Source organism: Heptranchias perlo, chromosome 13, assembly GCF_035084215.1.
Source record: "Heptranchias perlo isolate sHepPer1 chromosome 13, sHepPer1.hap1, whole genome shotgun sequence".
NCBI lineage: Eukaryota > Metazoa > Chordata > Chondrichthyes > Hexanchiformes > Hexanchidae > Heptranchias > Heptranchias perlo.
Genome location: NC_090337.1, coordinates 31207206 through 31232390, shown reverse-complemented (window position 1 = coordinate 31232390; position 25185 = coordinate 31207206). Strand labels below are relative to the sequence as shown.

Below are 25185 nucleotides of genomic sequence, written 5' to 3'. Positions count from 1 at the left end.
AGCATGGTGTCATTTTGGAGTGTAAGTCAATTACACTCCAGAATGATTCAAAATACCCCAGACAGCCTGCTTGAGTATATCTGCTTACTAACTACAGAGTAGAATATTTCCCTCTTCCTATAGATACTGAAATCATTTCTTTGCAACAGTGTGACAACAATGATAATGCTTTAATTGGGGGGGAGGAGGGGGATAGTGTATGGCTTGTGAATGGCATTTCTACATTGCTGCTCTTTCATTGTTTCTTTTCCTACACAATACCAGTAAATAGCCTTTTCAATTAGCGCCCATCTCATCAACAGCTTGTAAATATGGAATTCAAAATAAACCACTGATACACGCCCTTTTAATTTTGTTCATCCAATTTTCCGCAAGTATTTCTTTTCCCAACTTTTCAGTCAGGCAAAGAAAAGTTTTCCAGTTATAAAGGAAATAAATATTTTGCATTTATATTGCATTTCATATCTTCAGTACATCCCAAAGCACTTTACAACCAATGTATATATGCACGTATTCTAACTTGGAGACAGTAGTGCAGTAAGAAAATGCAGCTCTACTAAAAATTACAGGGGAATGAAGTGGAGATGCCGGTGATGGACTGGGGTGGACAAATGTAAGGAATCTTACAACACCAGGTTATAGTCCAACAGTTTTATTTGAAAATCACAAGCTTTCGGAGGCTTTCTCCTTCGTCAGGTGAGTGTAAGAAGTAAGTTCAAAAGGTTAGAAGAACAAGCAAGTAATATTACAATATTAACTTCACATGAAATCTTTTCCCATTTTCAACAAAGGTACACAGAATTAATTCTATTATTAAATACACAACACACTTAAAACAGCAGTTTGGAAGCTGATGTCCGATAAGGACAAGATCATTCTTGGCTGCAATGCAACCCACCCAGCCACTCATTGGCAGGGCTCCCATGTGAGGATTGGCTACTTTGATGAGATATTGGAAGTCTGGTGGTAATGCTGCATGAGTCACCGCCTTCAGGAAAGAAAGGGGAAGGAAAGAAAATTAGGAAGGAGAAAAATGAATGAATAAATAGTGCTTGCACTTATATAATGATTTTCACACTCATGTATCAAAGCACTTTACACAGCAACTTACTTTTGAATTTTGTAGATTGTTGTTATGTAGGTAACCCAACATTAAGCTTTTTGGTTTAATGTTGGGTTACCAATGTCCAATCATGTCATGTTGAATTTTAACTCATCTTATTGCTGACTTTAATAATGGAGTACTGACATTCATTTTTAACATCCAGTATTTTATTCCTGAGCAAAGATGCATTTTATTCCATTTATGGAGGCTTTAAAAAAGCATTTATTTGACAGTAGATGATTGATGATTTCTTTTGAAATGAAACATTTGTTCCAACAATACAGGAATAAGGAAACAGATTTACAATGTTTAGACATTGGACTGAATTTTAAAGCTGTTGCCAGAATTTAAATGCCTGTCTTTCTTTGATGTCATTGACTGTTCATGTAACTTGTTGCCAACTGTATTGCAAAGCATTTATCATGAAAATAAATGTTGACAGATATTTTACTGTGCTAGAGCAATACTAACTTATGCAAAATTGTGTAAGGATATGACTTAAAATAGAAGATGGCAGTGATCTTACACAGTACCTATTGTCTAACTAACCCTTTTATTACTGAAATTATCCTGATGCTCAAGATTACTGTTTTTTGGGGGTATTTCTGAGAATACTATAATCTAGGCTTTCCACCCCTCGCCCTTTTATTGAGGCACATCTCCAGCAAGCCAGGACTTCCATCTGCCCCAAGATGGCCCACTAATGTAGTGAAAATGTTTCAACTTGTGAGGGAGTCCAAAACTAGAGGTCATGAATATAAGATAGTCACTAATAAATCCAATAGGGAATTCAGGAGAAATTTCTTCACCCAAATGCACTACCACAAGGAGTAGTTGAGGCAAATAGCATAGATGCATTTAAAGGGAAGCTAGATAAACACACGAGGGAGAAAAGAATAGCAGGGTATGCTGATAGGGTTAGATGAAGTAGGGAGGGAGGAGACTTATGTGGAGCATAAATGCTGGCATAGACCTGTTGGGCTGAATGGCCTGTTTCTGTGCTATAGATTCGATGTAACTCGATGTGACCCTGGCCGTATTTCCAGCTCTAGGGTCATTTGCAAACAGGAGAAGAGCTCCCCAGCTGAGCCGGGGACTTGCACCAGTACAGGGGCAGAAAGAAGCCCCAAGGACCTGCTGCAGCAGGAGAAAGAAATGGCCAATGAGCTGCCTGTATCAAAGATTTTTTAAAAATATATGGGCATATTCACGGCTACGCTGTCAAAGTGCTTGCACAAGCCCCTCTTCAATTTGTGCCTGGGGCCCCCCTCTGCCAATCTCTGAACACTGGACTTCAAAGCCTAAAATACCCCCTGTGTCCATCATTCCGGTGCCTTTACTATCCACTGGCCCATATGTGGGTGAACACATCTTCCCCACAATAGGACTGACCAGAGGAAAAGAGTGAGGAGGTGGGTGCCCAAGCTGCTTTCCGCCTCCATCCACCTCAGAACAGCCAAAGTTTGGTGGAGGGAGAGGTAGAAAGCTTCAGCTAAAGAATCAACAAGGTTCTAAGTGGTAGGTTTGATGTCAGGAAAATAATGCTGCTAAAGAAGCTGCAGCTACCAAGTAAAAAAATGACAATTCATAATTTCGGAGGTGTGCTATCATACCCAATGTTTGATTACACAACTTTGTATCAAATGATGTTTACAGTTGTTCATATATAAATGTGCAATTATGCATTTCACCTGTGAGGGTGTGTAAATTGTGCATGAACAGTTCTACACACATCAGTCAGAACTGAGATGCAAATCATGAAAAACAATTCAATGGTTGTGGACAACGTAGATGCTTTTGCAAATGAGAAAATGATGAGCGAAGGTAGCAAAAATATGATGGGCCTTGACAAGAACAAATAGGTGCTCTTAGCAAAGATGGCAAAACATTGAAAAATGATATTCAAAGATTAACACAAACCCTATAGCTGCCGTTATTAAGACCTGAGGCTCCAACATTTTTTCGTTCATGGGATGTGGGCATCGCTGGCAAGGCCAGCATTTATTGCCCATCCCTAATTGCCCTTGAGAAGGTGCTGATGAGCTGCCTTCTTGAACCGCTGCATTCCGTGTGGTGAAGGTTCTCCCACAGTGCTGTTAGTTAGGGAGTTCCAGAATTTTGACCCAGCGATGATGAAGGAACGGCGATATATTTCCAAGTCGGGATGGTGTGTGACTTGGAGGGGAACGTGCAGGTGGTGTTGTTCCCATGTGCCTGCTGCCCTTGTCCTTCTAGATGGTAGAGGTCACGCGTTTGGGAGGTGCTGTCGAAGAAGTCTTGGCGAGTTGCTGCAGTGCATCCTGTGGATGGTACACACTGCAGCCACAGTGCGCCGGTGGTGAAGGGAGTGAATATTTAGGGTGGTGGATGGGGTGCCAATCAAGCGGGCTGCTTTGTCCTGGATGGTGTCGAGCTTCTTGAGTGTTGTTGGAGCTGCACTCATCCAGGCAAGTGGAGAGTATTCCATCACACTCCTGACTTGTGCCTTGTAGATGGTGGAAAGGCTATGGGGAGTCAGGAGGTGAGTCACTCACCGCAGAATACCCAGCCTCTAACCTGCTCTTATAGCCACAGTATTTATGTGGCTGGTCCAGTTAAGTTTCAGGTCAATGAAGACCCCCAGGATGTTGATGGTGGGGGATTCGGCGATGGTAATGCTGTTGAATGTCAAGGGGAGGTGCTTAGACTCTTATTGGAGATTGTCATTGTCTGGCACTTGTGTGGTGCAAATGTTACTTGCCACTTATGAGCCCAAGCCTGGATGTTGTCCAGGTCTTGCTGCATGCGGGCTCGGACTGCTTCATTATCTGAGGGGTTGCGAATGGAACTGAACACTGTGCAATCATCAGCGAACATTCCCATTTCTGACCTTATGATGGAGGGAAGGTCATTGACGAAGCAGCTGAAGATGGTCAGGCCTAGGACACTGGCCTGAGGAACTCCTGCAGCAATGTCCTGGGGCTGAGATGATTGGCCTCCAACAGCCACCATCTTCCTTTGTGCTAGGTTAGAACTTACAGAAGGCTCTTTGTGCTTCCTTTGTGCTGGAAGTTACAGAAGGCACTTGGAGATGCTATAGGATCAGCTTGAAAGAACCTTGAACAGTGACTAATGGTCTGTCTCCCCACAGATCCCTAGTCATCCCCAGGTATACAGCAGCCAGGGCCTAGTAAGAAAAGGCATGGATGAGTAAGGTCCTTTCAGAGTGATGCCACATCCACCCAACTGAGCCAGCCCCTTCATGATCAGGAAAGACTGAACCCCTACCAGGAAAGATTGAAGAGGCTGGGGCTCTTTTCTCTAGAAAAGAGAAGACTGAGGGGTGACCTGATCGAGGTCTTTAAGATTATGAAAGGGTTTGATAGAGTAGATGTAGCGAAGATGGGGGTTAAATTGGATCAGGCCCGATACCGGACGCGGGGGTCGTGGTGTGTGGTTAACCTGCGCCCAGTGTTACCGATGCAGACAGCACGCGAGATTTGTGCTGCATTCTCATTTCCATGATTTGCACGTGCAGCCAGCGCTGCCCGCACCATTGAATGGCTGAACGCATCAGCACGAAGCCCGATATGGGGCTTGGCCAGCACTAGGTAAAGGCAGCCTGCACCTCTTAAGGGGAAGTGCACTGTCAATGGAAGCAACTCAGGATGATAGGCAGAGTGGCTGGAACGGCAAGCGATCATGCCCTGAAGTTCTCCGACTGCGTACTGGAGGTCTTAATGGAGGCAGTGCAGGAACGGAGAGCCATCCTGTACCCATAGGGTGGCAGGAGACAGCCCAGATACCAGCTGCTGAGGCAGTGGGATGAAGTGGCCGTGGAGGTGAATGGCAGGAGTATAGCACCACGCACGTGGATACATGTCGGAAAAAGTTCAATTGATTTGACACGAGTGGTCAAGGTGAGTGAATGCAAGTGTCGAGTGGCACATCCTACCAACTGCATCACTGCTCCACGCACGACACCCCCCCTCACCCAACCACCAACAAATGCTGCCCATCAGCACGCAACGCTGTATTTCGGATGCTGCATCTCACCCTCACGTAGTAGCACACTTGCAACCCACACACACAACACTCAAAGGTCACGTACACTGGCAGCTATTTGACCATGACAGGCACATCACTCAAATACATTGCAGGACACTCACTGACACAGGAGACTTGCACATTCTGACTTGCAGGAGAAGGTGGCACATAATAGCCCACAGACCGAAAGACCCGAGAGAGGATTGGCACGCCTACACGTCCTCACCCCCCCAAAGGAGACTGTGCTAATCATCATTGGGTGGAACATCACTGCGGCCGTGGCCACTGGTGGCGCTGGAGGCATCAATGAAGGGTGTCTCTGCATACCTAATCCTCCTCCTCATATCCCACATCTCCCTCATCCCACAATCTTTTCTGACGCTCGTGCTGCAGATGGTGTCAGCACGCACGCCTTACTCACTCCTATCCCCGCTCCATAACTCAACTGTCTCCCTTTGTCATTGTAGGTACCCAAGAACTGGAGCCGGCACTGTCCGAGGAGCAGGAGGAGGAGGAAGAGGTGGACACCAATAACGAAGCCGCACCATCACACAATCTGACACTCGTATCCACCAGCTCAGATACTGACACTGCGCGTCCTGTAGAGGCTAGGTTTGAGGAGGGATCTGCACATGATGAGACACCGGGCACAAATGCGCAGGAGCCGGGGCAGGAGGAACGGATAACATAGGTGCCAGGTCACCTGAAAAGCGAGCACTACATGGCCAGAACTAGGGGAAATAAATATAAGATAATCACTGGTAAATCCAATAGGGAATTCAGGAGAAACTTCTTTATCCAGAGAGTGGTTAGAATGTGGAACTCGCTGCCACAAGAAATAGTTGAGGCGACTAGCAGAGATGCATTTAAGGGGAAGTTAGATAAACACATGAGGGAGAAAGGAATAGAAGGTTATGCTGATTGGGTTAGATGAATTGGGAGGGAGGAGGCTCGTTTATGTGGAGCATAAACGCAGGCATGGATCTTTTTTTTTATTCGTTCATGGGATGTGGACGTTGCTGGCAAGGCCAGCATTTATTGCCCATCCCTAATTGCCCTTGAGAAGGTGGTGGTGAGCCGCCTTCTTGAACCACAGCAGTCTGTGTGGTGAAGGTTCTCCCACAGTGCTGTTAGGAAGGGAGTTCCAGGATTTTGACCCAGCGATGATGAAGGAACGGCGATATATTTTCAAGTCGGGATGGTGTGTGACTTGGAGGAGAACGTGCAAGTGGTGTTGTTCCCATGTACCTGCTGCTCTTGTCCTTCTAGGTGGTAGAGGTTGCGGGTTTGGGAGGTGCTGTCGAAGAAGACTTGGCGAGTTGCTGCAGTGCATCCTGTAGATGGTACACACTGCAGCCACAGTGCGCCAGTGGGGAAGGGAGTCAACGTTTAGGGTGGTGGATGGGGTGCCAATCAAGCGGGCTGCTTTGTCGTGGATGGTGTCGAGCTTCTTGAGTGTTGTTGGAGCTGCACTCATCCAGGCAAGTGGAGAGTATTCCATCACACTCCTGACTTGTGCCTTGTAGATGGTGGAAAGGCTTTGGGGAGTCAGGAGGTGAGTCACTTGCCGCAGAATACCCAGCCTCTGACCTGCTTTTGTAGCCATAGTATTTATGTGGCTGGTCCAGTTAAGTTTCTGGTCAATCGTGACCCCCGTGATGTTGATGGTGGGGATTCAGCGATGGTAATGCCGTTGAATGTCAAGGGGAGGTGGTTAGACTCTCTCTTGTTGGAGATGGTCATTGCCTGGCACTTGTCTGGCACAAATGTTACTTGCCACTTATCAGCCCAAGCCTGGATGTTGTCCAGGTCTTGCTGCATGCGGGCACGGACTGCTTCATTATCTGAGGGGTTGTGAATGGAACTGAACACTGTGCAATCATCAGCGAACATCCTTATTTCTGTCCATATGATGGAGGGAAGATCATTGATGAAGCAGCTGAAGATGGTTGGGCCGAGGACACTGCCCTGAGGAACTCCTGCAGCAATGTCCTGGGGCTGAGATGATTAGCCTCCAACAACCATTACCATCTTCCTTTATTCTAGGTAAGATTCTAGCCACTGGAGAGTTTTCCGCCTGATTCCCATTGACTTCAATTTTACTGGGGCTCTTTGGTGCCACATTTGGTCAAATGCTGCCTTAATGTTATGGGGAGGCCTCACCTCTGGAATTCAGCTCTTTTGCCCATGTTTGGACTAAGGCTGTAAGGAGGCCTGGAGCTGAGTGGTCCTGGCGGAACCCAAACTGAGCATCGGTGAGCAGGTTATTGGTGAGTAAGTGCCGCTTGATAGCACTGTCGACGAAACCTTCCATCACTTTGCTGAGGATTGAGAGTAGTCTGATAGGGCGGTAATTGGCCGGATTGTATTTGTCCTGCTTTTGTGGACAGGACAATACATGGGCAATTTTCCACATTGTCGGGTAGATGCCAGAGTTGTGGCTGTACTTGAACAGCTTGGCTAGAGGCGCGGCTACTTCTGGAGCACAAGTCTTCAGCACTACAGCCGGGATGTTGTCGGGGCCATTTCTTGATATCACGTGGAGTGAATCGAATTGGCTGAAGACTGGCTTCTGTGATGGTGAGGATATTGGGAGGAGGCTGAGATAGATCATCCACTCGGCACATCTGGCTGAAGATGGTTGCAAACGCTTCAGCCTTGTCTTTTGCACTCACGTGCTGGACTCTGCCATCATTGAGGATGGGGATGTTCACGGAGCCTCCACCTCCCGTTAGTTGTTTAATTGTCCACCACCATTCACGACTGGATGTGGCAGGACTGCAGAGCTTTGATCTGATCCGTTGGTTGTGGAATCGCTTAGCTCTGTCTATAGCATGTTGCTTCTGCTGTTTAGCATGTGTATAGTCCTGTGTTGTAGCTTCACCAGGTTGGCACCTCATTTTTAGGCACGCCTGGTGCTGCTCTTGGCATGCTCTTCTACACTCGTCATTGAACCAGGATTGATCCCCTGGCTTGTTGATAATGGTAGAGTGAGGAATATGCCGGGCCATGAGGTTACAGATTGTGCTGGAATACAATTCTGCTGCTGCTGATGGCCCACAGTGCCTCATGGATGCCCAGTTTTGAGCTGCTAAATCGGTTCTGAATCTATCCCATTTAGCACGGTGGTAGTGCCACACAACACGTTGGATGGTGTCCTCAGTGCGAAGACGGGACTTCGTCTCCACAAGGACTGTGCGGTGGTCACCCCTGCCAATACGGTCATGGACAGATGCATTTGCGACAGGTAGATTGGTGAGGACGAGGTCAAGTAGGTTTTTCCCTTGTGTTGGTTCGCTCACCACCTGCCACAGGCCCACTCTGGCAGCTATGTCCTTTAGGACTCGGCCAGCTCGGTCAGTAGTGGTGATACCGAGTCACTCTTGGTGATGGACATTGAAGTCCCTCACCCAGAGTACATTTTGTGCCCTTGCTACCCTCAGTGCTTCCTCCAAGTGGTGTTCAACATGGAGGAGGACTGATTCATCAGCTGAGGGAGGACGGTAGATGGTAATCAGCAGGTGGTTTCCATGCCCATGTTTGACCTGATGCCATGAGATTGCATGGGGTCCGGTGTTAATGTTGAGGACTCCCGGGGCCACTCCCTCCTGACTGTATATCACTGTACCACCACCTCTGGTGGGTCTGTCCTGCCGGTGGGACAGGACATACCCAGGGATGGTGATGGAAGAGTCTGGGACGTTGGCTGAAAGGTATGATTCTGTGAGTATGGCTATGTCAGGCTGTTGCTTGACTAGTCTGTGGGACAGCTCTCCCAATTTTGGCACAAGTCCCCAGATGTTAGTGAGGAGGACTTTGCAGGGTTAACTGGGCTTGGTTTGCCTTTATCGTCTCCGTCCAGTTTTATTCTTATTGTGACTTTCTGTAGCAAGATTGTACAACTGAGTGGCTTGCTAGGCCATTTCAGAGGGTGATTATTGCTGTGGGTCTGGAGTCACATATAGGCCAGACTGGGAAAGGACGGCAGGTTTCCTTCCCTAAAGTACAGTAGTGAACCAGATGGGTTTTTACGACAATCCAGTAATTTCATGGCCACCATTACTAGGTTATTAGGTTATTTGCCAGGGCAAATGACCTGTTTCTGTGCTGTACATTCTATGTAATGATGTCCAAACATGTGACAGGTAGCTGTCAAAACAGGAGCAGCCAGCCAGCCAGCACAGGGGCTATAATATTGGCAGTAGTTGCAACGCTATCTCAGGAACCTGTGCAAGAGTTACAGTTCCACATCCACGTCATGAGGCCCTCAATAAGGAGCAGCAGGCTACTGCCAGAATTACTCCTCCCACTGAGGTAGCACATTGAAGGAGCACTAGATTAAGTAGGAGATACCACACCCCATATACTCACCAAGGGCAAGCAATGGAGGAGCAAACAGTGCGAGCACATACTCAAACATTAGCAAGGAAATAAAATGGTTGCATTTTCTTTTGAACATAGTGTAATTTTGTTTTTCAAGTCAATGGAATTGAAAAACGGAAACAATGTTAAACGGGCTGCTGACTCGATCAAGGTAACAAGTATCACACAAAGTCACGATCTACCCCATCCTGATGTAAATTAAACCAGGAGAGGAAAATCTTGCCTTCCCCGATAGTTTCTCCGGCCCTGATTTTACCTCCAGGTGGGTTTCGGGCAGATGGGTAATGGTCTGAGTTAGAAACTCACCCACTTCTCCAGAAATGAGGCCCGGGCTATTTTAACTCCTGGACCTCATTTAGATCCCACCAGCTGACTTCAGTGGGAAGGGCCAGAAAATCACATGGCCCAGGAGCTGCCCACCAACACTAAGCAGGTCGCGAGATTGGCTGCCAGGGCCACCTCGCAGGGGTCTTGGAATTGAGAAAGAAGGGCAAATTCGCAGCCGGGGAGGCCTAAGCTTTCCTTGTGGGGCCTGGAGGAACGCTCCCTCTCCTCCTAGCCCACAAGGAAATTTTAAAAACTTACCTGTTTGGGCCTCTCTTGGCTATAATCCTCATCACCGCTGTCTTCATGTAGCGGGAAACCTACTGCGTTTACCGCTCAAGTCGTTAAGTTAAAATTGATGTGATTGGGACCCAACATGCATATGTAAAGAAGGACTCCGCAGGCTTTGGCTAGATGTCCTTGCCACTTGCTCAGTCGAGCGGGTTAAAATTAGGAATGGTCAACTCCTGGCAGCTCCAGGGCAGGTAGGTAACCTGCCCACCCATCCGTAGTCCACCGGGTGGGTAGGGTTAAAATTGTCCCTTCTGCTTCTGTTCCACTCTGTAAGTCTTTCTGTGTCTCCCTCTCTCTGGAGTAATTTCCACTCTTTTCCTTTCTCTCTTACACTCTGCTCATTATGATTCTGTTTCTCTCAGTTTGTCCCTCTCTCTCTCTCTCTCTTATTTAGTGCACCACTGTTTCTGTCAGTCTTTCCATTTTTACTTGTCCACATCTCCCACTGTCACTCACACACGTTCCTTTACTGATACACTGAAATTACACCTCGTCAAAGTGTACAGTGCTACAACTGGATAATCAGATTGGATGAGAATAAGCTGTTTGTGAGCTGGTGCAACACATGCAGATGAGATAGAAACTTAACGTTTGAGCTGGGGACTGAGACCTGTGGTTTGCTTGTGAGATGGAGTGAATAGATATGAGAGGGGACTGGGCAGCCATGGATTCGAGACTTGGGTCTGGCAGCATTCAAGGCGGTTACTGGAATCAAGCAGTAAAGAGTAAGAAAATAACATGACTGATTATAACCTTTTGATTGTTTGGCTTTATGGTAATTATTGGTTCCAGGTAGGTAGCTTTGAAAAAACAATGAGCAATTTCATAGGTTGGTTTTATGCAGGTTCCTTGTTCCTAATTGGTAGCTGTTTGTACGTAACTATATTTGGGCAAATCAGCATGTTTTTGATCAATCAAAAAAGCATGGCATGAATTTTCATGCTACAGACACATTTAAAGTTTGACATACAAATGTTACCTGCACTATACACAAGACTTTTAATTATACAGATGGATATAACCTGTGTGTACTTTGAAGCAATGGCTAATTTAAGAAATGGTGGACTATCTTAGGACTTGGGATACCAAAGACAGAACTAAAACTAAATAACTTAAAATGGAGACAAAAAATAAATAAATTACAGAACATCTCCTTCATAAAGACATTCTTTGTTTATATTTTCCCTTATTTTTATTTCTTCATGGCCAAACTAGCTCTGTGCAACCATATAGCTCCTCCGACTTGACGACAAGACAGCTCATCCCAAGAATATGTCCATGAATGCTATCAACCCATTTCTTGGTCGACTCTGCACAAGTTAAACTTGTGTGTTGTGGGACGGGAGCCTCCCGTCCACCCTTCAGATCTCCATTCCACACTGAAGTGCTGAACACATCACTTAAAGAACACATTGGATGAGATTGGTTTGTAATTCAATATTGAACCCGAGGAGAAAAAAATAACATTTGTGCCCACCATTTGGATTACCTTTAGAATCTTTCCCCTCGTATATTTTCAGATCATTAGTATTCAATATGAATTCATATTACAGTTGCTGTCCTTAAAAATTCAGCTATGTATGTAATTCACGTTCATATTTAAAATCAGGCATTTATGTATCACTTTAGCTCATGCTAATTAATCTTTTGAGAACAGCAGAATGAGTTGCTTAGAATTCATTTGATTTGTCCTGTTTTATTTTCCTCTCCAATTATCTTCCTTCTTCTCCTGCCCTTACGGTAGAGCACAGTTCCACGGACGGCAGTCGCTCGCCAGTACCCTGCTGAAATGGCCATTATTCAGGTCTAAATCTTGACAGGCTATCTGTCTATGGAAGGATCACAACCAAGTCCAATCCTATCCATATTCAAAGTTCACACAAGCACATTTCTAGAAGGGGGTCACTGTATGGCGATCGAGAGTGAGAACCTTAGCTGATTTTTCCTTTTGTGTTCAACAAGAGCTTGGACCAATTGCAGTATCTTTAGCTTTGGCTGAGATCAGTTTACTCAATACGCACCAGGGATCAAACCTGTGATAATTCCTACTTTATCTGATTCAGCGATGGTGACTTTACCTCTGATCTATCCAGGAAACCCAACTGATTTGTTTCTATGGTATGAATAGAACTTTACACAATCACTTTTTTAAAAAATGTAATGCTGTCAGTAGTTATCATCATCATGTGTATTGATGCATTTTTCCTAGTAATGCATGGCCGATTTCTCCAATTATCTTTTTGTTCACTTTACGTTTTGTAAAAAGCCTATTAGTCTACAGATCAGAACCCAGCTGTTGTACGGTGGGGCACTTACAAACAGATGTTCCAATTAAAAGTTTACCACTTCACACTAATTGGAGATTATTCCAACATTTAAATTTGGACTAAGCACTTACACTTGTCTTAACACAACCGAGACAGCCACCAAGGCAGCTGACTGGACTAATCCCAAGAAAAGCTTTGAATCTGATGATTTGGTTCAACAGTTTGAAAGAAAACCCAACCATCTAATTAAATTGTTAAATGACTAATTAGATAATTACTAGTAAGTTGCAGTTCAGCACTTTTCCAACCCTCTAGAGACAATAATCCCTCACTTCAACGTTCTAATATAGACCTATTGTTTCTTTAGAAGACATCCTGGAGCTGATTTTAACTACCTTCTCCCAGCGTAAGTGGGGAGATGGCAGTCCAGAAATGGTACTTGGTAACTTATCACCTCGTTTACACAGCCGCTCCAGCTGCCACCATCTTGGGTAGAGTCCTGAGGTGAGCGGCCGGAGCGCCCGCCTGTTTCAGATGGGAAGCTACTAGTAACATGCAAATATGACGTACAAAGGATCACAATTGCAATTTTGAGGTGCTAATGGGTGGAGTGTGCACTGTGCACACTCTATCCACTTGTACCGAATAGTTAGTGGCCTAATGAGTGGCCCTTAGAGGGACCACTGGAAGCTGCGCATAAAACAGCCCAGGAAATGTTTTTTAAAAAATGTTGATGGGGCCAGGAGAAGCAGTAGTGCATCATTGTGTAGCCCAGGCTCCAAAGAACAGACAGATTCATTACATCTAACATGGATCCCCAGGAACAGCTAGTCAGAACAGTACGATTTTATACAATGGCTGGATTCACGAGGGTCAGGGAGTAATTGATGGCATCCATGATGTTTTGAAAGCCCTCCTGGTGTACTTTCTATGAACAGAAAGGGGTTTCTACTCAATCAACATACAGCTAGTTCGTGACCATGGGCATAGGATAATGTAAGTGAATGCCTAGTTTCCCGGCAGCACATAATTCATTTGTTGAGGCAATCCGCCATCCCCCCATTGTTTGACAGGAATCCAGGGAGTACAGGTTGACTGCTGGGAGACTAAGCATATCCCCTCATGCCTTGGCTAATGCCTCCTCTCCAAAATCCATCCAATGCCACTGAGAGGAAATATGCTGAGACTCAAGCTTCAGTCAGGGTGTCCATAGAGGACACAATATGATGCTGAAATAAAGATTTCACTGCCAGGCCCTTCAAAACACTCCAGTGAAGGTGTCTTGAATCATCAGGGCATGTTGTGAAAAGTGGACGCACACTAGAAAAGGAATCTGTCACATCTAATGATCCTGCAGATGAAGAGCATAATGAAGTAGAAGAAACTGAGAGTTGTGCTGTGGAAAGCCCAGCCCAATCTCAAATCTCCACCAGAGTGTCATCACTGACACCTTCTTTTGAAGATAACCCTGCGTCTCACAATATCGCTGAAAGTCTGCAATAAATCTATACACATATTCTGTAACTGCCCCACCCCATAAACATCTCTAGCCCAGCCTTTTCAAACTAACAATTATCATGAAAAAAACAAACAGAACAATAACCCAAAAAAAACACCATTTGCAGTGCTACAATAGCCTTTATTCACATGTGAACCTATCTGTCAACCTACCTCTATACCCTTTTCCCACCATGCCTACCTCTTCTATAATTCGGTGCTTATTGTGATCTATTTCCTATCCTAGTGTTAATTTGCTGCCAATCCTGTACAGCACCAGTGGTAAAAGCAAATAAAATGTTGAGGTATATAGTCAAGTGTAGAACATTGTAATTTTAACACATCTGGGATGTAGGGAGGAGTGTACAGGATGATGCCTTTGCAGCTTAGAAGGAACAAGGGAGTTCAGATAACCACTGGCTGAAATAGAACGAATAAGATAAAAACACAATAGTTGTGATTATAGAATCATAGAATGGTTACAACACAGAAGGAGGCCATTCGGCCCATCGAGCCCTGCCAGCTCTTTGTAAGAGCAATCCAGCTAGTCCCATTCCCCCGCTCTTCCCCCATAGCTCTGCAAATTTTTTCCCTTCAAGTATTTATCCAATTCCTTTTGAAAGCCACGATTGAATCTGCTTCCGCCACCCTTTCAGGCAGTACATTCCAAGTTTTTCTTCATGTCACCTTTTGTTCTTTTGGCATGATAGGGAGAGGGATGTTGGAGGCTGGAGATAACAGAAAGATTCCAAGCTTTTTCTTGCAGAACCAGAAATATATGAGAAGTGTTATGCAGATCTTGGACAGACTTGGACTTTAAAAGGTTAAGAGTCATTGAAGGGAAAAGAAAGAGGAAACCAACATCTTGGACACAGCTTTAGCAATGATGGAGATACGAGAATTCCATTTGCGTTCAGTCGATCATGAGATCAAATGTGTTAGATGAAGAGGAACTTAGGATGAAGCCATCAACATTAAGAGGTGGCAGCTGTTGGTTAGACTTGCAAGTGGCAAGAAAAATTTGTGCCTTTTGATGAATTGAAAGAAACAAGATTTTCTTTGCCCTAATGAAAGTCATTGACAATATTGTGATTCACCCAATACACTGTGAGAGAACTGGGGCTCAAGAGCACTGAGGGTGTGCATCTGAAGAAATTTGATGAATGTAGAGTGAAATCATCAGCAAAAGAGTGGATACGGTTAGATGATGAGTGGAAGAGGTTATTGGTTTCAAGAAAGAGCAGAGTGGGAGAGTCAGAACCCTAGGGAACCCCCGAGTTAATAGAATAAAGAGTAAGAGGATTGCATTAGCACTAGGAAGACAAATAAACCCTAAACCTCTGATAATTGGAAGACAGCCAGGCATATGTATGTGTGGTAAAAGAATACATTGCCCTAATTACAGCCTTAGTGACAAATTATTTGCTTTTGAGTAAGATCATTGAGTCTATAAACAATCCAATGAAATAATGTAATTGCCAGTGTTGATGTTTTCCTGTTAGCTTCTGCACTTTCCCAGCAGGTCATTTGTGCTACTAGTGATGAAATTTAAATGTTATCTCCAGGAAAATAGTCCTGGGTTGTCCCAAGCTGCTCAAGACATGATCTATTTGGCCTACACAGCTCACTTGGTAATACAGAATCTTAAAGTCTCTCTCAATATTATATATTTTGTCTGTTTTCATCATGCAGTATATGTTTCTTCACTTTGGAAAATGCAACTGATGTACAGAAATCTGCTACTTTAAAATAATATACATTTTTACCGTGATACCATGGGAATGCAGCCTGTTAATGAGTTCTGACTTATGCATTGATGTGGCACTGATTTAAAGAAAGTCTTCCCAATTGTAACCAATTAACAGGAACTAGCATCAACAGAAGTAGTAAAGAATTACTCATTGGCATCCTCATTACAGATTATATTTTTAGAGCAGCACTGAGAAAATTTCCAACCATCACTATTTGTAGTGGGAAGTTGAGCTGATAACTTTTTGATAAATTAAATGTCAAGTATGCAGAAAGTCATAATGAAATCAAAATACATGATACAAAAGCTTTATTTGGTAACTTCAAAAATATATTTTACATTCAAATGTGCTTCTTTGATACTAATAATAACATGTGCCACCATGTTATAATATATAAGAGCTGTTTGAGGATATAATGCTGCAAGGATATTAATGCTCAGACTTTTATTTAATTAGAGCTGATTGAACAATATCATAAAACTAATCCCTGGTACAGCACTTTATGAAAAATAATGAGGCTTTAAACTTAACTTTCTATTGTGGTATTTCCTGTTTCCTGGCAACAAGTTCTTTACGTGTAAGAGCAGCAATCTGAGAAACAGATGTCTGGGAGAAATCGTCATAAGGATTTCACCTAATATAGGTCACCCAAAAACATTTGAAATCAATGTGACGCAAGAGGGAATTAACATTCACTGAACTGCAACAGGGCAGCAGAGTGTAAGCAAATCCAAGCACAATAGCAGTGTCTCCATGAATGCCTTTTAGAAGATATAGCTCTTGCTATCTGACACAGGAAAGGTGCAACTTATAGAACACTAGAGTGGCTTTGGTGCGTGGAAAGAAATCCTATCTATGATTCCCAAAGTAAAATTAAGGTTTGGAGAAACTGAACTGACCTCTATAAAGATTAATTCAACATATAGTAATTACAAAGAAATCCTCTGAGTTCAGGAAGTTTGTCCACTCAGGTTTTCACTGATCCCATTGAATAAGTTATCCAATACAAAGAAACCTAAAAATGAGAGATTCAAGGGATGTGTCTGTCTCTTCTCACTTAATAAGGGGCGGCAGCAAAGATTTACAATGTATTTATTTTTACCAACAAGCAATCCTGATTTTTACAATTTTTAAATAGCAGTTGTGTGATGATTATTTGAATCATTTATTCCAGGGTTCCTCCGCTGGAATATCCGAGTTAATATCTGAGCCAGTAAGGTTGTAGGTTCGATCCCTGGTCAATGCTGAGTTAGCTAATCTCAGCCAGGGTAGGGGCAGGGTTACTACAGTTGATCTCAATACTCCTGAATTTGGGAGGGGAGAAATCACTCACGGTTCTACTTATTGCTGTTCAGCTGCAAATTCACACATGTGAGTATTGGATGTGGATATGATTGCAATCTGTGGTGCCCTACAGTTGAGTAGCCTGCAATCGCTCACTATTCACTTGTGAAAGGTACAAGAGAGTAATAAGAAACAAATGACTTCAGGAGAAAGAAGAAAAGCAGTTAGCAGGGGGAAAAAAAGTTTTAAAAAACTATGTGTATCCAAGTTAAATGGAGGTTTTGTCCATTCCATTTTTCACATGATTGGTCAAATAGGAACTTGTTAAATTAAGTCCCAACTAACGTGATGAAAGTACAACAAAATTGTAGTGTTATTTTTTCTAGTTATTTCCTAAAGTTAGAACAAACTTTACAATGTGACATGAATCATCTTATGTTAAGCTGTTTTAGGTGCTAGTTTAAAGTACTGTATCACAATTAACAAATACTACACAGTAAAATGTTGCACATATGTATATTTGGACATTTCACCTGTTGTAATCAAATTATGCCAATATAAAATTCCATTTGCAAGAAATGCCACAGCAATAAATGGCCCTTAGTTCCTACAGTTCGATTAACCACCTTGGCTTGCATTGTTCATCTATCCTGTCAATCACCAATCTCAAATTCCACCTTAGTAATATCGCCCGTCTCCGTCCTTGCTTCAGTCCATCCGCTGCTGAAACCCTCATCCATGCTTTTGTTACCTCCAGAGTCGACTATTCCAATGCTCTCTTGGCCGGCTACCCACCTTCCACCCTCCGTAAACTTCAGCTCATCCAAAACTCTGCAGCCTGTATCTTAACTCTCACCAAGTCCTGTTCACCCATTACCCCAGGATCTACATTGGTTCCCAGTCCAGCAAAGCCTCAAATTTGAAATTCTCATCCTGGTGTTCAAATCCCTCTATGGCCTCACCCCTCCCTATCTCTGCAACCTCCTCCAGCCTTACAACCCTCTGAGATGTCTGCGTTCCACTAATTCTGGCCTCTTGTGCATCCCTGATTTTCATTGCCCCAACATTGGCTGGCATGCCTTTAGCTGCCTAGGCCCTAAGCTCTGGAATTTCCTCCCTAAACCTCTCTGCCTCTCTACCTCTCTCTCCTCCTTTAAGACACCCCTTAAAACCTACCTCTGACCAAGCTTTTGGTCACCTGTCCTAATATCTCTTTATGTGGCTCGGTGTCAAATTTCGCCTGATAATGCTCCTGTGAAGCACCTTGGAACGTTTTACTACTTTAAAGGCGCTATATAAATGTAAGTTGTTGTTGTCATTTCATCCAGGAGATAAAGTTTTTATTACCTTACCTATCTAGAAAATTACAAAAGCCAACAGTGCTCCCAAAAAACTGACAACTCAAGAACAACCTTGATTATAAGCCAATGACATGTGAAAACAAGTACTGTAGTTATGTGGGCTTGGAGCTTAAGCTGTAGGTATTCAACAACAACAACAACAACAACATGCATTTATATAGCGCCTTTAACGTAGTAAAATGTCCCAAGGCACTTCACAGGAGTGTTATCAAACAGAATTTGACACCAAGCCACATAAAGAGATATTAGGACAAGAGACCAAAAGCTTAGTCAAAGAGGTAGGTTTTAAGGAGCATTTTAAAGGAGGAGTGAGAGGTAGAGTGGCAGAGAAGTTTGGGTAGGGAATTCCAGAGTTCAGGGCCCAGGCAGCTGAAGGCACGGCCACCAATGAAGGAGCAATTAAAATCGGGAATGCGCAGAGGCCAGAATTGCAAGAGCGCAGAGATCTCATAGGGTTATAAGGCTGAAGGAGGTTACAGAGATAGGGAGGGGTGAGGCCATGGAGGGATTTGAAAACAAGGATGAAAATTTTAAAACTGAGGCATTGCCGGACCGGGAGCCAACATAGGTCAGTAAGCACAGGGATGATGGGTGAACCTTAGTGCGAGTTAGGATAGGGGCAGCAGAGTTTTGGATGAGCTCATGTTTATGGAGGGTGGAAGATGGGAGGACTGCCAGGAGACCATTGGAATAGTCAAGTCTAGAGGTAACAAAGGCATGGATGAGGCTTTCAGCAGCAGATGAGCTGAGGCAGAGGCGGAGACGGGCGATGTTACCAAGGCGGAAGTAGGCGGTCTTGGTGATGGAGCAGATATGTGGTCGAAAGCTCATCTCAGGGTCAAATAGGATGCCACGGTTGCGAACGGTCTGGTTCAGCTTCAGACAGTTGCCAAGGAGAGGGATGGAGTTAGTGGCCAGAGAACGGAGTTTGTGGCAGGGCCAAAGACAATGGTTTCAGTATTCCCAATATTCAGTTGGAAGAAAGTTTTGCTTATCCAGTACTGGATGTCCGACAAGCAGTGTGACAAATCTGGGACAGTGGAGGGGTCGAGAGGGGTGGTGGTGAGGTAGAGCTGAGTGTCGTCAGCATACATGTGGAACCTGTTTTCAGATGATCTCGCTGAGGGGCAGCATATAGATGAGAAATAGGAGGAGGGTAAGGATCGATCCTTGGGGAATTCCAGAGGTAACGGTGCGGGAGCGGGAATAGAAGCCTTTGCAGGTGATTCTCTGGCTACACTGGATAGATAAGAATGGAACATTCCCAACATTCCTTTACTTGTATCGGAAGAAGAAAAAACGTAAGTACGTGAAAGTTTTTATACTTCACAATTGATAGATTTTTAATCATTAAAAAAAGGTTAAACAAAGTGACATTTGGATTTTCAACAGACCAATCAGACCTTTACTTCCCAAATAGTTATTTCAATGGCTGCTCTCTCACTTCCACCCTCCATCACCCCAGTTCACAAAGGCACTCCACCCCCTCTGGACCCAGTTCATGGAGTCTCTGTAAACCATTGAACTCACACTGTCACTGGCCCTGAAATTCCTGGGGTTGGAAAGGACAGAAAGCTTGGCTTCCACTCATTTTTCCTTGTCTTTACAATTCCAGTTGGACGAACCATGGGTAGAGCATACACCTGCTCTCCCCCGCCATGTCAAAGGGCCATTTCGGGAGGGGGGTTGCAGTTCCCGGACTTCCCTGGGAAATTCCGCGCTTTACACCCTTAAAAGACCTCAGTGGAACTCAAGCCAGCTGAGACCTGGCATATGTCCCTTTGAGACCTTCTGAAGGCCCCAAAGCTCTACTAGACCAAAGTAAGCAATTCCAAAGGGAATCGATTACCTTGTCTGGGTGATAAATAGTTCCTTTTGGAGCCAACGACTGAAGAAATATAATTTTTTTCTTTGACCCCACTGACCCTTGGGGAGACCTCAGGCAGAGCAGCTGTAGCAGCTCCACCTTATAAGGGCAGATTGGGCCAGGCCAGTTCGGGCACCACGATTTGACGTTGCAGGCACCAAAAACCCGCCCCAGCCATGATCTTATCCCCAGGATTTGGGACAGGGTCTCTAGCCTGGCGTTGGATGTGTGGGGGGTGGGTGGGGTGGTTCCAGTGTGCTGCACTTGTGTCAATAGAGTGGACCCCAGTAATTTCAGGGCCACATTCTTCCTCCTCCATCCCTCCCAGTTTATTTTGATGAGGATTGTGAATCTTTGGAATTCTCTACCCCAAGATGCTGAGTCATTGAGTATAATCAAAGCTGAGATTTTTGGGCTCTAAGGGAATCAAGGGATATGGGGATCGGGCAGGAAAATGGAGTTGAGGTTGAAGATCAGCCATGATCTGATTGAATGGCGAAGCAGGCTCGAGGGGCAGTATGGCCTACTCCTGCTCCTAATTCTTATGTTCTTGTGGGCTGGGCTATTCTGATTTTTGTCATGTGGACCATGCCCCCAAACTGCTGTCGGCGGCAAATGCTGACTCTTGACATGCATGCTCATTTGAGTTTATGGCTGTGGTTATCTTATTAAAATATGCAATAATCTGACTGTAGGATACAACAGACTTCCAAAAATATCAATGAACCACAAATCTACCCGCACTCACCAATTACACTATTAACTCATTAGTATTTCATTTATTTCTGATTGTTTTTGGTTGAGGTGAGGCTTCTCTGGGCGTATGTACTTATTAAAACAAACACAAGTGTAGAATTTGAAGTCGTGGTATATTCACTTATATTAAAGCAACAAACAATTATTGGCACTGTATCCAAACTCATGGATTTAAACCAATCTCCATAGGACTGTACAACATAAAACCTTGCATTTAAAAAAATAAAATGGGTGTAATAGAACTTCTTACCTATTGCTGTTGATGGTTTAAAGTAAGAAATAGGCATAAAGGCCTACTCTATACAAAGGATACAGGTCAGTCTTTATCTGGAGTGATCTGCCGTTACCCAAGGAGCTGGGTCTATTAAAGGATGTTCCCAGGTTCTGCAAGTAGTGTGCACAATGTTGAATCAGACCTTCTGCCAGCCATGGTGCACTGAAATACTCTGAGAATGGTCACTTAGACATTGTTCCTCACATTCATCCCGTGCAACAGCACTTCTATTTTGCTAGTCATGAAATATGGGATCAGGTGAGGTGCCATTATCACTTGCCTGAAATCTGTTTCATGCTTCCACATTGGGTTTCTTTTCCCCTGTACTCCTTCAACCTTGGTAATTCCTGCCTGGTTGGAATGTACTTTGAGTCTTTGGCTACATCCTTTAAATTTCAGCTAAAATGTGATTTTTGAGGTTCCTCCCATCAGACTAGTGTCTTGTATGAAGCCAAAGTTGCAAAATTGCAGGCAGTCAGCTCACTGCCCTGTTGGCTAGTTTTGTACTAGCAGCTAGGCATTCAAGTCTAAACTTAGCCTGGACCACAAAATCAGTTCTATACTGATATGTTGTGGAGTGACACCATGGGGATACAATGCAGAGTAGCTGAAAATTAGCAGCAAAACAGTTTAAATATTCTTGGGCCCTGAAATTACACTGTGGGATACTGCTGTACAGACACTGAAAATAAATGGGTTAACTCCTCTACTAAAGTAGCAGAAAAAGGAATTTTAGACATGTGCGTTAACACCTTAATACTTCCTGATAATTTTAAGCCATTTAAATCTCGACAGTATCAGCAGACTATTCAACTGTAAGAGACGTCACAGGCCAAGCTGAATCCTGCACTTACCCAACATCCTAACCAGCAGAGGTCACCGGATAGCAATCAGGAGGGCAATCCTGACTCATTTAAAAAGTACTTGGATGTGCACTTGAAGTGCCGTAACCTACAGGGCTACGACCAAGCGTTGGAAAATGGGATTAAGCTGGATAGCTCTTTTTTGGCCGGCACGGACACAATGGGCCGAATGGCCTCCTTCTGTGCCGTAACTTTCTATGATTCTATGATTTTCCTCACCCTTACCCAGGGATTACTGTCACTGCAAAACAGAGTCATGGCAATTTATAGCAATTAATTTCATCTTCCTCCCCCTCTTCCCCCCACCCAAAGTAAACAGTTGAACGGCAAACAGCTTATAACATGAGCAGCCCACAGGATGCCATTCAAAAACTGGTGAATACATATCAGTACATATATTGTAGCATAAATTTACAATTCTGACATTGATTCTAATACAGAATAATATGTAATTAGCTCAGACAAAATCATTTAATGCTTAAAAAACTGGTTTATTGGGAAAAATAATCTGAGCAACACATCCGTTCTCGTGGAAATGTGTTATAGCTGCTAGTTAAATTTTACATGAAAGCTTAATTCCTTTCTTTCTTCCCAAATCTTTTGAAATGTTTGACAATGGTAATTATGAGTCCTTCCAAATAGCACAGTGCTGTATTTACAGTATCAGAGCTAATCTGTGTTGGCTGTTGAGCTTTCAGTTCTCTTTTGGTTGATGAGCCTTCCTTTCCTCTGTACTGACTAACACAGCTGTGACCAAGGTAAATCGGGTTGTTCCCTTTAATTAGAAGCTGCACTAGGGGGTATGCAGACCTCCTGAAATTCTATTTGCCAGTCCGCCTTATAAGTTTGTGGCTCTTTGCCAGCTATAGTGTTTGCTCTAGTTGTCTGTTTTAGTTCCTGGAGGCCCAGACGTCACTGATGCTATCACTTAGGGCCAGACCTGACTGAGCAATGCAACTATCCCAGCCTTTTGAATAAATGTTAGCCATGCCAACTTCCACCTCAGTCATCTCTGTTCACACAAGCATGTCCTAGCACACCAAGTAAAGTAAAAATAGTTGCACCAGCTACTTACAGGAACTATTTTGCAAAGAGCCTCCCGTAGCATGGTTAATTATGGAAACGGTAAGGCCCTTTTTAACAAGATGTTTCTAATACTGCCGGCACGAGTATGTCAGCTCTTGTATCTCTCAGGGTATGGCGGTGGTTCAGCTCTGCACAGTGTAACTGTTGTTACTTGTCTCTCTTTCCTCTTCAGACTTTTTGCAGCAACAATAAGTTTATATTGTTTATATTTTCAAACTACCCACTCCAGCCAACATACAGTCCTAACCTCCCACAACTGAACAGGAGTTAAAAGACATGAAGGACTATTTAAAGGGATCATGCAGGAGTTACAGGTTAGTTGCTGGATTAGTTATTCTGGCTGCTGGTACAGTTGTAGATGTTTGTGGAAGTTCCCTATACTTGGAGAAAGTTGCAATTTTATATAGAGAGTGGTCAGGGTGGTCCTGCAGTACTGTTAGTGGCATTTAAAATAATGTGCTGAATAGCACTGTTTCCAGACATGGGTGGCCTGCTTGGGTTTCCTCTGGGAATTGAAGCATGCCGAGAGGCCAGGCATGGCAGGACAAGCTGCGAGAAGAGGGAGGAGGGGGCGCAGGGCACTCAGCAGGAGGCCATATCTAACGAGGGCCTTCAGGGACCAATTCTCTTACCTCAACTTCAGCAATGACCAGTGCATCCGACAGCTGCGGTTCACGAAGGAGGTCGTGACTGAAATTTGTCAACTGCTGCAGCCAAAACTGCAGCCTCAGAGCAGGGCAAGGACAGCATTACCTGTGGCTGTCAAGGTAACCATGGCACTTAATTTTTATGGCTCTGGCTCCTTTCGGGCTGCTGCTGGCGATATAAGCAACATCTCGCAGTTTGCAGTGCACTGCTGTATAAGGGAGGTCACCGAGGCTCTGTACTCACTCAGAAACAGATTCATCACGTTCCCTCTTGACAGAGACAAGCAACAGGAGCGAGCACAAGGGTTTGCTCACATTGCAGGCTTCCCCATGGTGCAGGGTGCCATTGACTGCTGCATATTGCCATGCGTGCTCCACTTCAGAACTCGCCCATATTCACGAACAGAAAAGGATTCCACTCCCTCAATGTGCAGCTGGTGTGCGACCACACGCAGCGCATCATGCAGGTCAATGCCCGCTATCCTGGCAGCAGTCATGACTCCTTCATTCTGCGGCAGTCCAACGTGCCACCTATATTTCAAACAGCACGGCAAGTCAAAAGCTGGCTACTGGGCGACAAGGGTTATCCCCTGATGAAGTGGCTCATGACTCCAGTCCGTAACCCACGTACACGTGTCGAGCAGGCGTACAACGAGAGCCATGCAGCCACAGGGAACATCATAGAGCACACAATCAGTGCCCCCAAGCAATGCTTCCACTGCCTGGACTGCTCTGGAGGAGCCCTGCGGTAATCAGCTGAGTGTGTATCAAGATTTTTCGTTGTATGCTGCATGCTGCACAACCTTGCCATTATGAGGGGACAGTCCTTGTCACTGCCTAAAAAGCAAGAACATGAGCCAGAGGAAGAGGAGGAAGAGGTGGAGGAAGAGATGGAGGAGGAAATGGAGGAGGAGGCAGAGGAGGAAGTGCAGCAGGAAGTGGAGGAAGAGGCAGGGAGGCAACAAGGTAGACAGGCCCTGTCTGGCAGGGCTCTACGTGATCAGATTATTAATGAACGATACCAGTAATCTTAACAACACCTCCCCATTCACCAACAGTCCCACACTCCTTACCTTTCCGCTCCCACATGACCATCAGGTCATCCTCCTTATGATTAAACATTGCTTCCTCCCTCAGCTCATCGCAGAAATGAAAGCCAACACCAAATGCAAGTCCAAATCCAAGTTATCAATTAACATATGCAATAAAGCAAACAAAATGAGACTATTCAACCTTGTGCATTCCCTTAGTGCCTGTTGTTCGTGTGCCTTTACCTATCCTAGTGCTCCTACGCGGTGCTTCCCCATTGGCTGGAGCATGCGTGGTGGAAGGCTGCTGACCTTCAATGGAGGAGAGTGCAGGTGGCCTTGGAGGACGACCTCGAACAGCTCTGCGCTGAG

General features: G+C 44.5%; 1 long non-coding RNA gene across 1 annotated transcript; it reads right to left on the bottom strand.

Annotated features, from left to right (window-relative positions):
- Nucleotides 1–692: 692 nt before the first annotated feature.
- On the bottom strand, nt 693–23823 carry LOC137331052 (uncharacterized). The gene is made up of 3 exons (XR_010965364.1): nt 23771–23823; nt 21166–21299; nt 693–988 (listed from the first exon to the last, which is right to left on the bottom strand). It is a non-coding gene; the product is annotated as an uncharacterized lncRNA (long non-coding RNA).
- Between the last annotated feature and the right edge of the window lie 1362 nt (nt 23824–25185).